Source organism: Saccostrea cucullata, unplaced genomic scaffold (assembly GCF_032062105.1).
Source record: "Saccostrea cucullata isolate Sc308-1 unplaced genomic scaffold, CSIRO_AGI_Scuc_v1 ctg11844, whole genome shotgun sequence".
NCBI lineage: Eukaryota > Metazoa > Mollusca > Bivalvia > Ostreida > Ostreidae > Saccostrea > Saccostrea cuccullata.
In genome coordinates, this window is record NW_026921489.1 from 1 (window position 1) to 18,646 (window position 18,646).

The 18,646-nt window shown below is 32.2% G+C and overlaps 1 long non-coding RNA gene and 1 pseudogene across 1 annotated transcript; one reads left to right on the top strand and one right to left on the bottom strand.

Annotated features, from left to right (window-relative positions):
- The first annotated feature begins 4,056 nt into the window (after positions 1-4,056).
- On the top strand, positions 4,057-5,487 carry LOC134260120 (uncharacterized). The gene is made up of 3 exons (XR_009990478.1): positions 4,057-4,109; positions 4,898-4,997; positions 5,150-5,487. It is a non-coding gene; the product is annotated as an uncharacterized LOC134260120 (long non-coding RNA).
- Positions 5,488-12,171: 6,684 nt separating this feature from the next.
- On the bottom strand, positions 12,172-13,767 carry LOC134260119 (uncharacterized; annotated as a pseudogene).
- Between the last annotated feature and the right edge of the window lie 4,879 nt (positions 13,768-18,646).

Genomic DNA, 18,646 nt, shown 5'->3' on the forward strand with positions numbered 1-18,646 from the left:
CATTTGCCATGGTGCTTAAATATTGAAAAGAAATTCTTGTTGAAAAAATCGTATGGTTAGGATCAACTAAAATGCTAAGATTCTTATTTACATGAATCTTTTCACTTACTTAACTGTGAGCGTGGGACAATCCTAAATTAGCAACCATACAGTGATAAATACATTAATGAAATACTTTTATATTATATATGTTCGGAAATTGTCATGTTTCTAATGAGATTTTAACATCCTCTCCCTCTTCCACCAGAAAAACAATATTGAAAATATTCAATTATCCAATATACCCCATTTGTTCAAAACTATTTTCAATTCTAAAAAAGAATCCAATAATTCACTAATTGTGCCAGAATTGATAGGAAAAGAATCATGTCTTGAATCTGTTTTGAATCTGTTTTGAATCTGATGATGATTATAAGAAGGTCAACTTGAAATACATGTATATTGTACCTTGTGTATGAATACAGGGTTTGTTTTCTTATTCTAATCTGGTTGACCCCCGTTTTTTCCTATGTACATCATGTTACAATGTCATTACGGTGCGTGGGGTAAGATCGTGTAATATTTTTGTCTTGGATGTGTAATACTCTGTATATGAGTCCCTTTAAAAACTGATTTTCTTCTTTCTTCTTTCGTCATTTACTTTAATATATAATTAATAAATAAAATGTTTCACTTCTACATGATGTTATTTGTTTTTACCTGCTTTTAACAAAACAATCTCAGTCGTTCGGCAGGAGAACTGAGGAACATCAATATTTTTTTTTCAATTTTAAAGCGTTATCACCTGAGCCTCCCATGTATTTGCTCTAGTGTGAGGGTGAGAGTGTGTGAGTCAATTCTGTGTGTATGTTTCGTTTTTTCTTTCTTTTCGTTCCCTAAAAAAGTGCAGAAAAGTATATAATTCTGTTTATTTGGTCATTAATTTATCAGATACTCCCAACAATGTCATTGGCCCTGAATTATCTTCAATGATATAATATTTATAATAATAATATACATGAACTATAATCCTGGACTAGTTTGTTTTTCTTATTGCATTGATGGTTTTGTTAAACAGATTATTAGGGAGGTTTAGGATCAGACAAAATCATTAGAAATTCCAATCTGCGCATTAGTCGTGAAATTAACATATTTATAATATTCATAGATCGCTGTTTGTTAAAGATACCACAGAATCTGACACATCTGTTTCATTTTTGGATATTTTACTTGAAAAAGACATTAATGGTAATCCAACAACCAAGCTCTATGACAAACGTAATGCGTTTAAATTTTCTATCGTCATTTTCCCTTACTCATCAGTTATGAAACAATATACCTTCATCACGTGCATTCGGTGTTTATATATCTCAGTTGATTCGAAATGCAACAGTATGCTCTACGAATGAACAATTTCTAAAACGAGGTAAATTATTGACAAACAAGATGATGAAACAAGAATATCAGCAGTCTCGTTTAAAGTCATCATTTCGGAAGTTCTTTAATAGATACAATGACCTTGCCAGCAAACACAATTAACCATTGAGTCAAATGCTGAAGGACGTTTTTCATTCAATTATCAGTTCATTATTTATACACTGAATTGACTGTGGATTTTTCCGTTATTTCCAGATCAGGACAAGGAGCACACGGCGGATATAACCGGTGACAGGTGATGCTCACTCCTCCATGGCACCTTATCCCACCTCTAATGTTTTAGAGGTACGTGTTTGCTCTGCTCCTATTTTGTTTTTTTAATGGACTCTGATATTGAATACTGTTCGTTATCACAATATCTTTCATCTTTACCTATTTTCGGGCTGAAAAATTAATTTTGCCAAGGACCTTTATTATGATGTAAGAATATAGGAAGACGTATCATTTAGAAGAGAGGAAAGCAATAATTTCTTTTTTTCATTAACGTCATATTTGTAAAAAAATTACTTGAAGCCATGATTCAAAGGTATTCAACTTTCCTAATACTAGGCAAATAAGTATTATTAGATTTCTCAGTTAAATAAAGTTTTACCTAGTTGCGCTCGGTTTAATCCTTTGCCCTCGGAGGATATACATGTATCCCCTTTAACCCTTGTCTAGATCTTTTTTTTTTAATAACAAAATAAACTCTTTTTTCAATCAAAGCAATGGTATTTCAAACTCTCGTTCAGATTTTTTTTCACATGCTTCAGTGCATTTTGACATTGTACATGTACGTGTAATTCTAGCTTTTTATGAAAGTGAAAATCTGTCTTCTAAAATCACTTTAGTTCAAGCAGGACAGCATGTTACCAAAACAAATCTCATGTTACAATCTAGAAATAGAAAAGTTCTTTACATTAAAACTATTTCCTTAAATTAAGCAAATGTATTTTAACATTTTATTGTCCTTTGTGACCAATATTGCTGGCTGATGTTAATATTGATGTATGAAATATATGGAGATAACAAACAGAATTTAAGCCCAACAATTTTTTTAATAATTCAAAATGAAGCAGAGCAAACACATACCTTTAAAACACTAGAGGTAGGAACGGATGACATTGAGAAGTAAGGATCCCTTGTCGACCGATTACACCCGCTGAGTGCTCCTTGTCATGATCGGGAAATTACGGGAAATTCGTCGACAATTTAGTATTTATATGATTAGTATGAAAAGTGTCAGTTAGCATTTGATTCAATGATAATTTGTATTTACTGACAAGGTTATTGTATCGACTATAGATTGTTGATATTCTTGTTTAAGCAACTTGGTTGTAAATAACCTACATCGTTTTGTTCATACATAGATCATACCCTTGCGTATCGAATCTGCACCTGAGAGATTTGTAAGACCCATATGCGTATGATTTGTAGTAAGGTAACTTTATCCGTATAAATTGATTTCATAAAACGTGTTAACCAATTATGGCGTCAGTGTGAAATTATCTATATCGAAATTGTAAGATTTACATGTATTTAAGATGATATAAGAATGAATGGTAATTATAAGATGAAGATACCAGTGATTGGTCCCACCAAAAAATCAATACAATACTAATACATATATGTAAAAAAGACATTAAGCACATACACTCAGAAATACAAGAGTAGGGATCAGATGCAGAGGAGATATTAAACATCTCTTGTTAACCATGTCGCACAAACGTTAAATGCTGAGCACATTTAACCTGACTTTAAATGATGTAAACGTGTCAGGCCGTACCGTTTTCTTCCTATTGCCGTGGTGTTAAATTAGTGAAAGGAAATTCTTGTTTAAAAAAATCTTATGGTTAGGATAATTTAAAATGCTTACATTCCTATGTTCATGTATATGAACCTTTTCACCGACTCAAGGAATTAAACATTTTCACTCTTGGAATGTTGAGATTTTATCGTGGATGTAATTTATGTTTATCTAATTACCATTTTTTAGGAAATTGTCACGATATTTCCGCCCTTCGAATTCATTTTCCTGTAGAATCATTCATTATTTCCAGTGTGTTTTCTTCTTCCTTTCCTCTCAATACGAAACAGCATTAAGATCTATATATACCATAAAATGTAAATTATCCAAAACGCAAGTATAAATCACAAAATGGATTGCCGTATAATTTTGGTGTTCATTTTCTTTTTCAGAGTATTCAATGAACTGTTCGCCGTAAACCCTGGAATTTGCTCCAATCTATCTGAGTGAGTAGCAAATAATATCTTAGAAATCATTAAATTAGTTCTTTTTTCATATCAAGTTTAAAATAATCTAGAGTATCTTAAGCATTCTTAAAAAATGTCTTTACGTCTTTAAACGAATTGTTATCTTTTCTTTCTACAAACAGAGACATCACTTGTTGTCAAAATTACCATAAAAATGGTAACCTATGTGTAGGTGAGATATATTATATTCGAGTAAAAAATCTTTTCTTGGAATTCCTAGCATTTTTTTTTTTTGACTTTTTTTTTGTTTTACAAAAAACGTAAAATTTTGTTTTACAAAAAGCGTTTTTGTGGGTACCCCAGGAACATTGTGGTTCAAACTGTACCGATTTATGAAACATGTCCTCATGGTTTTTATGTAAGGTACTTTTGCTTAATTAAAAAACATGTATATGGGAATGCAATTGTCGTTCAATGTGATAAAGTCAGCGGATGTGCAGGTCCAGAAAAGTCAATCGATTTATTTTTCAATGCACTATTAAGTGAAAGCAGTTATTTTGTCTATTTGTCTTTAAATTTAATTTTAAACAAAAGAAAAATTCATGAGGACTGTCCGATCACGAGTGTGAATTTTAAAAATACATATTAAGCTATCGTTTTAAGTTAAGTTAAAAATGTCAAAAAAAAAAATTCCCAATTAGTTTTCTTAAAAACATTCGATTAGTTGTTATAAGTCCTTAATTAAAATATGTACATGTATATGGGTAAAGTAATGGAAAAAGCATATGCAGTTTTTGTATTTTGTATTTTGAACTCATTGCATTTCCTTTTAAAAGTGATTACACATTAATTTATATAATTAATATACAAAGATCATTAGTAGTTTAAAATTATGTGAATAGCTTTAGGGATTTTTTTGTTTTTGCTGAAGGATGGAGAGTGGGGTTGGTTGGGGGAGGGGTAGGGCAGAGCCATCATTTGGAATCCAAGTTTTACTTCAAACTATTTTTGAAGGAGAGTTTTAAAGGAATATTTGCGTGATAAGCTTATCTTTCCAAAATGAATTTTATTTACGTCGTTCTTTTAATTATAAGTTGCTTCACAGAATTCTTATGCTCCATTCTATGATCTTTGATTCTGAAAGGCACATTCTTGAAATTAGAGAGAAGTTGTGATGCAAAAGAATCTAGATGTCATAGATATTTTTTGTTCATCAAGTCTCTGCAAAAATTAAACTACTTCATTCCACCGAAGAAAAAAATTAATATATTACCATATTTTAATATAGAGGAAGTTAGCACATTTTCTAAGAAAATCTACCTGCCATCCATTGGTGTTCTTTCTCTTGTGGTTTGTTTGCTTATCGCATACATTATAAGGTTGAAATGGTACGTTACACAATATTTATTTCTTTTTTCAATTTAATGCATTTCATTTTAAGAATTAGTAATCATGCATTAAACGATGCATATCAAAATGACTTGAGTAGACATGCGTGTTAAATTCAAAGCATCTTTTTCTTTTGTTTTTTAATGTGCAGTCAAATCAAACATTTTCAAACTGCTGGCGGAAGTGACGCACCTGTTGTGGTACAGTTTGATTACGATTCTTTACAACGACTTAAGGATGAACAGTCTATTGCTTCACAAAATCTTGACAAGCATGATAATGATACTGAACTCAATTTATACATGGAAATTTCAGATCCAGCTATTAATAACTAATAAAAAAAATTCTAAGAAATAAGCTTATTTATTTACTTACAGGGCTGTGTTATCATCGTAATTTTTTTTTATATATTTTCTGGACTATTCATATTAGAAAGAATAGTTGACCTTACTAGCTTTCATAATGGTATTACTACTACAGACATATTTATGAAACCTCATTTATGTAATAAAATATTTTATGAAGAAATTTTCACTCTCGGTACCTTTTTGTATCTCCAATGATAAAATGCATCTTCTTTTGAAATTTTGCTCACAACTCACAATAAAACATTCCATTTGAGAAAAAAAAATTAAAAAAAAAGTTGTATTTTGCTTTAAATCTTTTTGTAATTTTTATCTAAGTTAAGTATTGAAATTATTAAAAAAATATACGAGGGTTTTCCCAGAAAAAAAATTTTTTTGTTTCATAAAAATCAAAAAGTTTAGAACTGGCATGCATCACAGTTTACATTTTTTATAAATACAACGTATATAAATTTTAACAAAATATTAGTTTTAAGTTATTCTTGGTAATGATAATCTTACGGAATAAGCTATTGGTGCAACACTGACGTTGAAACGTGATTTGTGACATTCATAAAATTAAAGACTTTTTGTTATTTTTCTCTATCTTCCTTCAGATAACTGATCAAGTCATCCTTGAACATTTTGTTTCAATTTTACCTAAAAGCAGTGTTTGAGACATGTTTATGTTTTTTGAATTATTTCCATTTTTTCATTTCCTATATGTGTGATCATGTGTTATATTCAACTCTATATACAATAAAAAATGATGCACAGCAATAACGTCGCCATTTTGGACAATATTTAATAGAAAATGTTATCAATTTTCACGCATTGGTACTCTGGATCAGAGGATTGTTATCGATGTAAATTGTGTAAATAATATCTTTGTACGATTATTGATAGTTAAAACACCTTTAGGTAATACCATTTCTAAATATGAAACAAATGCTGTGTTACCACCACATTATTTAACACCTACCGTAAATTCCAGATTACAAACTCAAAACTGAAATAGTCAAAATAGCATGCAAGTGAATGCAAGATATGTTTTTATTATATGGTCTAGAAATATAATCTAGATACAATCGTAAACGGTTTGAAATACTACGGTGGTTACCTGAGACGTTAAGCATTTGATAGTGTACTTCAACTTGTACGTGTAAACCTAGAAGTGTTTTAACAAGTACTCGTGACTCGTAACAGTGTGTTCTGTTTAACAAACTACAAGAACATACAGGCCCTCACCTCTATGTACTGTTGTCCGAAATATCTGCCGTTTTCCAGGCTTTTTTATGATTTTATATTTTATGTGCCAGGAAATCCTGGCGTTTATATCAAAATCTTGAGAAAAAAGCCTTAAAAACGTCGGATATTTCAAACAACGTGTACAAATGAATCTACACGTTGTGTACAGTTTGTAGAATTACGCGGTATGAAAATTGCACTGATACCCTAGCTAAACGTACACGTAGGCATACAAAGCCACCTGCTTAACATTCCTCTCTACATATTTATTAGATTCGAGTCCGTATTCACCGGATGGTCAGTGCGTGTGCAGCGGCATTGTGACGTCACAATCAACACCTCATACTACGTTGTAAAGAATGGTTGCATGGGCTGGAAAAAGCCATGTCTCTGAGTAGGAAATATACTATACTTGTCTATCGCAGGACTTTTTTTGAAACATTTCGGTGTAAAACTCAAAGCTGTAAGTTGAATTCTGGATTCTTTTTTTTTTATTTTTCTGCAATCAGCGTCAAAAATTGTTGTTTTCAGTATTACTGCCCTCCATGGGTTAAGGTTTGGGTCCTAGAATAGGTCTTACTGCTAATCTTTACGAGTGATAAGAGGATCAAGACATGTAGCCGTACAATATTTCCTGCACGGTTCGTCTTTGCTACGCTTCAAGCACTTAGGGGTTGGACCCCCTTCTCTTTATTTTGATCTAGTGCCGAAACCCCCCTCCTTCCTACCTCTGTATTTTCTAATATGCATTATGTGTCTTTGATAATGTACATATAACCCTTTTGTCTCTATAAGCTGCTTTTTACCCAATAGCCTATACTGTTTTCCATTGACACATCAAAAATAGAGGGAAGCCTTGCAACTCTTTTCTCGTCATCCGTCTCGACTCGTATTTATTTAACTTTTTGGCAGTTTATCGAGAGAATAACGAAACATGAAATATGCATGTACATCAATATGTTTTTGTACACAATCCTCTCCCTTTTCGTACTTCCCTTTTATAGTACAAGGTTTTTAATGTAATGAAAAAACATGTGCTGCATGATGCCTGCGCAGTTGATCGAGATAATTTCAAATCTTACAATCTGACAAAAATTGATCGTTTATTCACCATCTGAGAGGAACAAATATCCTTGTTATTTGTATTTGAAAAAATATTTCTTTTCATTCAGAACACTTTTCCGACAGAGAAATGAATGCTTAGTACGTAATGTCACACAAATATAGAGTGTATGTCCCTAAAGAAACTTTGATGAGAATCTCTCATGGTCATAAACAGTAAAAACTATTAATTGCCTTCAGAAAGATAGATGCTTAATGAGAAATTTATTCTGTCATTTTAGATACCCTGCATGTTTTACGGTAATAAAGATATTAATTGCTAAGTTTTGAGTAGTTTATAGAGTTATAATATTCTTTACAATGCAAGGAATAATACATTAAACGCATCAGACCATTTAATTTCATTATACGTATTCGATTTAAGATAAAAAAATCTTTGAAATACTTTTCTTAAATATACACATGTGATATTCCTTCATTGCTTTTGCTACTTTATCTGACAGCGAATGCAGGCGGCACATCAACATGTGAGAGTGCGCCAGTGCAATTCATTTTTATGCATTTCTATACATACATGCATATCATTTTAGTAGTCCCATCGTTTTGACTTTTCCTTTTAGATACATGGCAGCTTTCCCTACACGATTTTCCTTAAATTTACGTAAAACGCACTATTTTATAGAGTTTTCAGTCAGTTGATCGTCAACTAGCCGTCAACTGAATACTCCGAGTGAATTATAATAGTATTTTTTCGTATTTTGTGAGATGGGTTTCCAAATGAGGGTTGGGATTCATATAGATACTTAAAATTTGTGCTAAGATACACACTGAAGTATAAATGCATTCATAGTTAAGGAAAAAAATTAAGTCATATTCATAAAAATTCTAAGGGTAACTCTTAGCTAAGTTTATTTCTAAGAAAATTAAAGCACTCGTAGATAAAGTCACCATAGCAATCCATGGAAATTCCCAAACATAAAATGTACTATTTTGGGATGGAGGAATTTATTTCTATGTGCATTACATCATAAATGAAAATGTACAGCTATGTCGTCGACATTGCAAATATGTTTCTTACTAGTTGGTAAATATCTCAAAATCTACAAGAATTTCTAGTTAGCTTTTATTGCATGCTTTCTTGATAAAAGATTAAATTTCCATCTAGTCACTATTATTTCATATTGATAAAGAAAACTTAAGCATTTCTTATATGCTTAAGACACCTCCTGAGGACACTTAACTTTAAATCAATGCTTAAACACTTAGTATGTTTATGAATTACACTTCAGTATTTCTATCAAATATTTAAGTAACCCATACAGAAGTTAAAAATACATAGCTATAGTTATTTTTTAATTTAAGAATATATTAAGAAGAATTACACTTCAGTATTTCTATCAAATATTTAAGTAACCCTTACAGAAGTTAGTTAGTTATTTTTTATAAATCCTGGTCATTGGATTTAAGCCAAGTTTTATTAAATTTTGTTGAAAGCTTTACATCAAAAATTATATTGCTACAGGATTTAACAGTTAAATGGTTACATACATTGGCATTGGCTGTGTAGCGTTAGGTTCTCCGACAATCTTTCATAACTCCCATGGATACTCAATCGTGCACCGTTACTAGCAGACCTATTTTTTGTATTCAAAGGAAACAGAATGTAATCAAAACCTAATATACAAGAAGATGACAACATTTGCTGCGGTCTTCCATTCTTATAGATATCTAATCTTGCCTCGTTATTAGCAGACCTATTTTTGTATTCGTATGAAACAGATTGTAATTAAAACCTTATTCACGAGAAGGAAACACTCGCTGAGGTCATCATCTCGAAAAGAAAATATTGATTGCATATTATCAATTTACATTATTTGTTACTTGCATTTGCGTATCGACTCCATAAATCCCAGTGATTTTTATAAAAAAAAAAAAAGTCACCACATAGCCGGACACAAATATTGCATATTCGGATATTTCACTAGTAAATATCGTCAATTGTAACTAAAGATAAAATTTTAAGATAAACATGCTAACTTTAATTTTTGTGTCATCAGCTTCACTTACTTAATAATTTATCAACTTAACAATATATCATCATCACCTGCGCATGTGATTTATGTCTCCCATTTGATTTCATGTGTAAGAGTATACTTTACGTGACAGCAATTTTTAAACGAGACTAGCGATTAAAAAACAAATAGATCAAACAAGAATATCACTATTTTAATTTTAAGTTATCATATTGGAAGTTCCTTTGTGGATACAATATAGCCATGTCAGCAAATACAATCCATCTAAAGGTGGTATAGGTAATGACGTTTTTCATGTCAGTAAATTGTTAGGGCATTATTTACACAACTATTAATGATTGTAACACATATTTCCGTTTCCATTGAGCAGTGAGAGATTGTTTTGTGTCAGTCCCTACTGCAAAAAGAGAACTCGGTTAATTACGGTCCCATTTGATGGACAGTGTAGGTGATTTCAGGTTATATTTTGGCAAAAATAAACAGGTTTTTTTTAATATCTTTTATTTAAAACTTTTACATTGTTTACAATAGTATACAATTATTCTTAGAAAATGATTATCCTGTCCGTAAAGAATGATAACGAACATATAACTTCATATTAAAAATGAAGCCAATTAATCATATAGCGAAAGAGATTTTCTTTCCAATTTTTGTGATAACAAGAATACATGTAACAAGAATATCTTCAAGTCGTGAGCTGATTTACTTTTCTCAGATCACCCAGATAATGTGTATCATATATTTTCCGCGACTTTCGACAAATCAATGCCTGTTTATATGCATTCAGAACATCTTTGTTCATCAAACCGTATATAAATGCGTTAATGCAGCTGCTTGCAAAACCAAGGTATACTGAAAGAGCATGTACCTCTGTGGAGACCTGTGAAGGCTTGGAAAAGAACGATGCAGTCACTCCAAATGGAGTATATAAGAAAAGGTATAGTACAAAAACAACGAATGTTGACTTTGTTGAATGAATATCATTTCTTAACCTTAACTGTCCGATTCCGTTATTCCAGGATAACATTCTCTTCTTATGAAGTTTTACAAAAGTAAATATCTTATAGTAGCAAATTATTGTAATGCTTACTGGAACAAAAAGACATACAATTATATAAGTAGCGGAATAAACTTGGTTGACATATCGGTTGAAGATGCACATTTGCAAAGTTGGATCAAAAATGAGATAATTGTCCATCCAAATGAGTGGTAATGCAAACACATGTGCTGCGATCCAAACGGAAGGAATCATGATTGATACTTTGGTCTTTGTTAAAATACGATTGCAAAATCCAAAATGGCATATTTTGATAAACCGGTGGATAGCTATCGTTGACACTGAGAACACAGATGTTGTAAATAAAACATGGCCTAAAAATCCATTGAAACTACAGAGCAATTCTGGAATTTTCATGCTGTCATTAAGAAGATAAACTACGTTGAAAGGCAATAAATACGTTGTGATAAGAAAATCAGCAACGGCCAGATTTACGACGAAAGCATTATGAATTTTTCGGTATCGTTTCATTCCTAGAAAAGTCCAGAGAAACAATATATTTGAGGGTATTCCAAAAATCAAAAGTAATACAGCAAACGCGGTAAAGTATCTTACTGCTGTAGCTGATATTTCGTTTCCAAATTCAGGTTCCATTCTGACTAATGCTATCTTCTTGCAGAAAAAAAACTGAACGACTTTCAATACAAATACATCTTTTTAATATGTCACTTCTCCTTCTCTTTGTCTATATTCTTAACAATGATTTGAGCAAAGAATTTGTGCTTTATGAATAATTTACTATTATTGATAAAGGAAATTAAAATCATGTAATGAAAACAGATTGAAGTCTATATTGATTTTCAATACAATTCAAACATAATAAAGACGTATTTTCCTCTATGGATGATTAGACGATTAGTATGTACATCCTTTAATTCCTTCAGTCATGAAACCCTACCCATTGATATCGAGAGCGAGAAAAGAACATAAGGCAATCGACCATTCAGTTATTCAAACTACAACAAATAGATCTATATCTATATTATATAAATATTGCATGCTAGCTAGGGTAACATTGGAAATTGTCACCCCAAGAAAACCATTATGACCGAGGCGCAACCGAGGTCAACAATGGTTTTCGAGGGGTGACAATTTCAAATGTTACCCTAGCTAGCATGCAATATTTATTATATTATACTGAATGTTATAAAATGTTTCACAATATATATGTATCAATTTGAAAGTTAAACAACTCTTTTAAAAAAATTTTTTCTTTAATCATAAGTCAACTGATTTCAGTTTATATCAAAGAAAATTGTGTTGAAATAAATAAATATCACATAACATGATGTTTTTGATTAAATAAACATCATATAACAAATAACAATAACGAACAATTGGATATCTCCAAACAAATAGCTATCATAGTTTGAAAGTGTATTTATCATGGAACATAACATTAAAGGATCAGTTCCAAGAAGTTCACAATTTACTTCTGGGGCACAAAGTTGAAGTGAACCACACAGTTATTGAGAGATGGGTATACATTAATTCCCATTGAACTGACATTGGTTGGTACTGAATTTAAGTTTAAGAAATTAAGTGGCTGCGGAGATTCCACTGATTTCTCTTGGTTTGTGGAAAGTTCAGAAAATGTACTGTCATTAAATATAGCATCAAGTTCCTCCATAGTTATATCCTCTAAACCCATGTTTTCATTCTCTTTCTGATCATCTCGTGATCCTAGAATTCCACTTAAACAGTCTGACATTTCCCGTTTCTTTGGATCACTGAGTCGACAAGCGTAACTTCTAATAGAAGCTTCACTTTTATGGCCTGATGCTCTCGTAATGTGCCGTGCTTCTATTCCAGCATCGTCAAGAGCTGTTGTGTACATGTTGGAAAGATTTCCAAGCTTTAAAATCTCAGACATCATAGATCCTAGGGTGTTTTTTCCTATAGCTGCACGACAATACCACACTTTGTTTGACTCAAGATATGAATCCAAAGGACACTGCCATAGAGCATGAAGCTTGGGGTGCAGTTTGTCTATATATTTCTTGAAAGATTCTACAGGACACATCACACTCCCCGGCTGTGCATACATTCTCCCTTCACCAATAGTGTCATCAGGGGTTCCATCAACACTGCAATATTTTAAGAAAATATAAGTTTATTTTTATTAATGAAATTTCAAATACAATATATATATACACGTGTGCATATATATATTATTAATATTGATTCATAAGTGTATACCTGTGATTTTTATCAACCTTATCAACAGCTTGGTATACAAATTGTCGCCCACAGGAATCTGTACTAACTCTAAACGTGTCTTTTGTCATCCATCGTAAATTTTCCCTTCCCCTGCGACACATGATGAACATAACATCGAACACACTTTCATTTGCAAACCACATGGTGTATTTATGTTAAATACCACACTGTCAGAGTTGTAAAGTTTTTTACGTCTTCTTGAGAAATTGGAGGTTTGTGGATGACGAAGCCATTGCCCTTTTTTCATGTCCGTTACTTTTGCCTTGAATACTTTTTTGCAGTCGTTAAATTCAGGATCATTTATATCAATCTTGCATGTTTCTTTCAAGTATTTGGAAAGTCCATATTTAATACTTTGAAGAGAAGTTACCTTCAAACTGTCCCCGGATTTTGGTCTGATCGACACGAAAAAAAGTCTCAAATTTTCATTCAGTTGTTTCTTCGAAAAACTCTCAAACTCAGGGTTATTTTTTTTCTCGGTCAGGAATGATCGGAATAAATTCACTGATCTATTTATGGTTCTCTGAGTACTCTTTGAATCCTTTTCTTCAATCAAATTTTTAATATGATTTTCATCTACACTTGCGAACATTTTGATAAACTGATTTTCGGTGCCTGTTTTCGTTTGGATTACCAATCTAGGTTTTTGGAAGACGATTTATGATAACGCTCGATTCAAACGCTTAAATGATATCTGTCGAAAAGTATGGTGAACCGTACGCGCATACTTTACGCGCAGTCGCTTTTTTTTTGGAATAGTACCCGTCGTCAAGCAATGGTGACTGTTGCTACGCTGGAGGGCGTGGCTTCATTATTCAGCGGGGAATAGTGTATTTTAGCAAATTTTTCTCGACCAATCAGATTTAACTAATTTACATGAAAGTATAATATATGTAAATATATATGAAAAAAGAGATAAATTCTAATATGCTTTTCGAATCCTTTACAAATTATATATAATTTCAAAAAAAAGTAATGTATCAAGTCTGATGATGAATTTTATGATTGGCTATTATAGGTTAAAACTGAGTAACAATTAGCTATCAATATATTCATATTCATGATAAAAATATTTTTTCACAGACCTCTGTTTATAATGCATAAAGTTATAGAGTAAGTTTAGAGTCAAGAATTACTTTCAGTGTAACTGCCTATGGTGATGTTTTTGAGATTGACCAGATGAATGTGTTACGGAAATTAAAAACTGTAGGGTGAAATAAACGATTTTGTTTTAGGAACTTTTACTCAAACTGATCATAATGCCTGATACTAGACTCTCTATGACGCTGTCCAGAAGGATGGATATAATTTACCTTTTTTTTGCTTGTAATCATTACCTGCATTATGTCTCTTTTATTTCTTTTCTAAAATAAACGTTGTACTTTTCTACATCAAAGCAATCTTCAGGATAAGTTAAAAAATGGATTTTTCATAATATATCTGCTTTTTGAATACGCATGAAAGTCGGACTGCATTTTCCTATCTTTTTAATGGTCATCAACAAAATTACTCTCTTAGAAATAAAGATCAAGTAACTCAGGTAGCATCTATGGGTAAAGGGAAACATAAATTGTGAATTTCATGGTCCCTGCCCCCCTGGGGCCTGGGGGGGGGGGGGCCAAAACCACCAAAATTATTGGAATCTTTAAAAATCTTCTCCTTTACTCCTGGACATCAAGCAGGCAAACTGTTGGCATGAATGTATTGAGCATTGAGTTCTCTACCAAAATTGTGAAATTCATGGCCCCAGGGTCAGGGTTCTAGTGCTAGGGCGGGGCTATATAGATTATATAGTGAAAATGCATTATTTCTTTAAAAATCTTCTTCTCTGCTCTTGGGTATTAAATAAACTAACTTAGTACATAGTTATGATGAGCAAGAGTGCCTCTTCCAAAACTTTGAATTTTATGGCCCCAGGGTCAGGGGTTCTGGTGTTTGGGCGGGGCTCTATTGATTATATAGTGAAAAATGCATTTATTCTTTGAAAATCTTCTTCTCCGCTTCTGGGTATTACATTAACTAACTAAGTACATAGTTATGATGAGCAAGAGTGCTTCTTCCAATATTGTAATTTTATGACCCCGGGATCAGGGGTTCTGGTGTTAGGGTGGGACTCTATTGATTATATAGTGAAAATGCATTTATTCTTTTAAAATCTTCTTCTCCGCTTCTGGGTATTAAATTAACTAACTAAGCACATAGTTATGATGAGCAAGAGTGCCTCTTCCAAAATTTTGAATTTTATGGCCCCAGGATCAGGGGTTCCAGTGCTAGGGAGAGGCTATATAGATTATATAGTGAAAATACATGAATTCTTTGAAAATCTTTTCCTCTGCTCCTGGGTTTTATGCCAATGATCCAAGTACAGACCCTGAGACGTGCTACTACCCCACACGCTCGCTGCACGAACGGTACACGAACGCTACACGGTTTGCACGAAACTCTGCACGGTTTACACGAAACGCTACACGGTTTGCACGAAACGCTACACGGTTTACACGAAACGCTTTGCATGAAAAGCTGCACGGTTTACACGAAAGGCTGCACGAAACGCTTTGTACACGTTTCTCACACGCTTTGTACACGATTCTCGCACGTTTTGGCCTCGGTTTGGATTTTCTACTCGGAATATCTCGGGCATTATTACGGTTTTATCATTAATTTAATGGAAATCTTTCACAAAGCCACATTTAGCACCTGTTTAAATTAAATATCGGTACACTAGTATTATATAAACCGATAGAAATATTTAATACTCTGACAGTTGTAATTAATAAATAAATAATTGTCATTTCGTATTTATTTATTAAACTGTTTGAAAACGAAATGCCGATATCATGAATGACTGTTTAATAAAATACATTTTTTATGTATTAGTCATTCATTTCAATGTAATATTTTTACGAGTATAATTTAATAAATTAAACACAAATTCGATTTCTTACTGCAGGAATATGAGCTCATTGATTTTAAATAATATTGATATTGTGTTTAATTTCCGTAGGCAGATTATTTTTCTAGATTTTGATTTAGTAAAATGTAATAAAATTTGCTTATACATGTATACTCTACTGACGATTATTGATACATTTTTAAAGATTTTTTTTATCTTACGTAAGCATTATCTATAGGATGGAAACCGGTAAAGGGGGGAGGGGTTAAATGTGATGTCTTAATCTATTTTTATTCTCTTTCTCTTTTTACATGAAGCTTATCAAATAACATCTGAATACCCATCATACTGTAAAAGCCTTCATTTCAAAACCCGACTTAAACGTATGTATATATGTGTACATTAATTAATAGTCGCGGTATTTGACTATACATGTACATTCTACATACAATGTAGATCAATCTTTACACCGGCATTCAGGTATATTACAAGAAAACTGAACTATCTTAGATGAAATAAAAAGTACGTGATTTATAAAACAAATAATTTACAATTATTCATGATTTACTCCTAAGCTTTTCTTACATGATATTCATGAAAAGACTACCAAATCAGTTCTGTTTATTTTACTGTTTACGGCTAGAAATTTGGATTTACAAATAAAAGATGAAATCCGCTGATTTATAAGTTGTACCCATTAGATATTTATAGAACCATTCTATTTCAAAAACAAAATCCAGTCGTAATTTTCAGGTGTCATTAAGCCGTGAACTCGTATAGCAAAACAGGTTTTCAGTTGCCATGCACTCGGAGCCCGTGATCGCTGAACATTGTAAATGACCTTGATCACAGTTGAAAGGCGGAAAGAAGATTCCAATACATTTTGAAGTGGTGGATCTGTGCACATATTTAACAAAGAGTTTAAAAAAGAATAGAAAATTAAGCATTTATTTAAACTAACATTAGATTGAAAGTTACAACAAAAAAAGAAAGACTGTACTAGTAATTTAATTTAACCCCCCCCCCGTTTCTAAACATGTGGTCGTCAGTGCATGTGAATTAAAATTATAAAATCCATTTATTTGACAATAATGAGCAACAGGTTTTATGTATTAAAATGTATTAAATGAAACATCGTTTCAAAACTTTCTTTCACGTACTTTAAATGTAAAGACAAGAGCGGAGTCCTGATATATTTTTGCTTTAAATAAAAACATTTTTTTTACTGATATCTTTATTTGAGAAAAAATATATTTCAGAAGCCATGATCGCGTTGCAAGTATATTGAATTCAATGCCCTTAAAAGTTTTGTACATAGTTGATTAATTTGAATAACATTTTCTATAGAAGGAAAAGAAAACAAACAAACAAATATAAATTATACATTACCGTGTAATTTCATTTTGTTGTTCCTTTTTTTTTTGTTCTTACTCCTAAAATATCACAAGCATAATTAATTCAACTACAAAATACTAATACAATTTAACATCCTGACCCATCGATAGCCATATTTAAAATGAAATGACTTCCGAATGAATCTTACACGATTCTTGCACGAAAGTCACACGTTTCTCACACGGTTCTTACACGAAAGTCGCACGTTTCTCACATGCTTTTCGCACGCTCGCTACACGGTTTGCACGAAACGCTTTGGAGCTTACACGAAACGCTGCACGGTTTACACGAAACGCTACACGGTTTGCACGAAACGCTGCACGGTTTACACGAAACGCTACACGGTTTGCACGAAACGGAAAGCGCACGAAAGTCACACGCTTTTTTGGGTTAGTAGCACGTCTCAGGGTCTATATATATATTTATGATGAAGAAAGGTGCATCTAGCAAAATGATTATTTTTTATGCCCCCCCCCCCCATCCCTGGGGCGGGGGGGGGGGGGGGGGGAGGTGTTACATAGTCTGAAAATAAATTAATGCTTTGAAATCTGCTCTTTGGTAATAATCAACCATTTTATGATAAAATTTGCAAAGTTTTGAAATGCTAGTATGTGGCCCCAGGGTCCGTGGTTCCTTTGGGGTGAGGTGCAAAACTGGTTATAAAGTGGAAGTGCATTTTCTCTTTGTTACTCTGATCAACCTCTGGGTATTAATTAATAGAGTAAGCATGCTAAATTTATAATTATGATAAGCAATGGTACCTCTTTCAAAATTATGAATTGTAAATTTCATGGCCTCTTGTTTAAAACACGAACCAAAGTTATTTGTTTGAAAGTTGTTACACGATACTCAGGTGACCTATAAGGCCCGTGGGCCTCTTGGTAACACAAGTACTCTGAATTTGATATCACAAGTATGTATATGCTGGAGATTTACATTGACAACATTTATGCATTCCTAGGAGACCATGACCACGTTTTCGAACAATTTGTTGTGCATATATTTCGAACAAATTGTTGGACAATAATTTTGCTCCCCATTAATTAATTGATTCTTATATCTATATAAAGGAAAATTTATTTAAATTTTCTACATAGGAAGACGAAAATACTTATTGTTTCCTTCAACTCGAAATTAAGATATCTCGGCAATGTATTACCATTTTACGGAAGCCCCTTTAGGACCTATCAAAAAAAAATTTTGAATTCGATATAACGAATTGTCGAATTTGTTATAATGAATTTAATTCGTTATAACAGTTTCTTTGAATTCGTTTCAATGAATTTAATCTGTAATAACAAATTTGTTGAATTCATTATAACGAAATCAAAAATTTGTTAAAACGAATTAAATTCGTTTAAATGAATTCTAAAATTCGTTTTACCTAATTGAATTC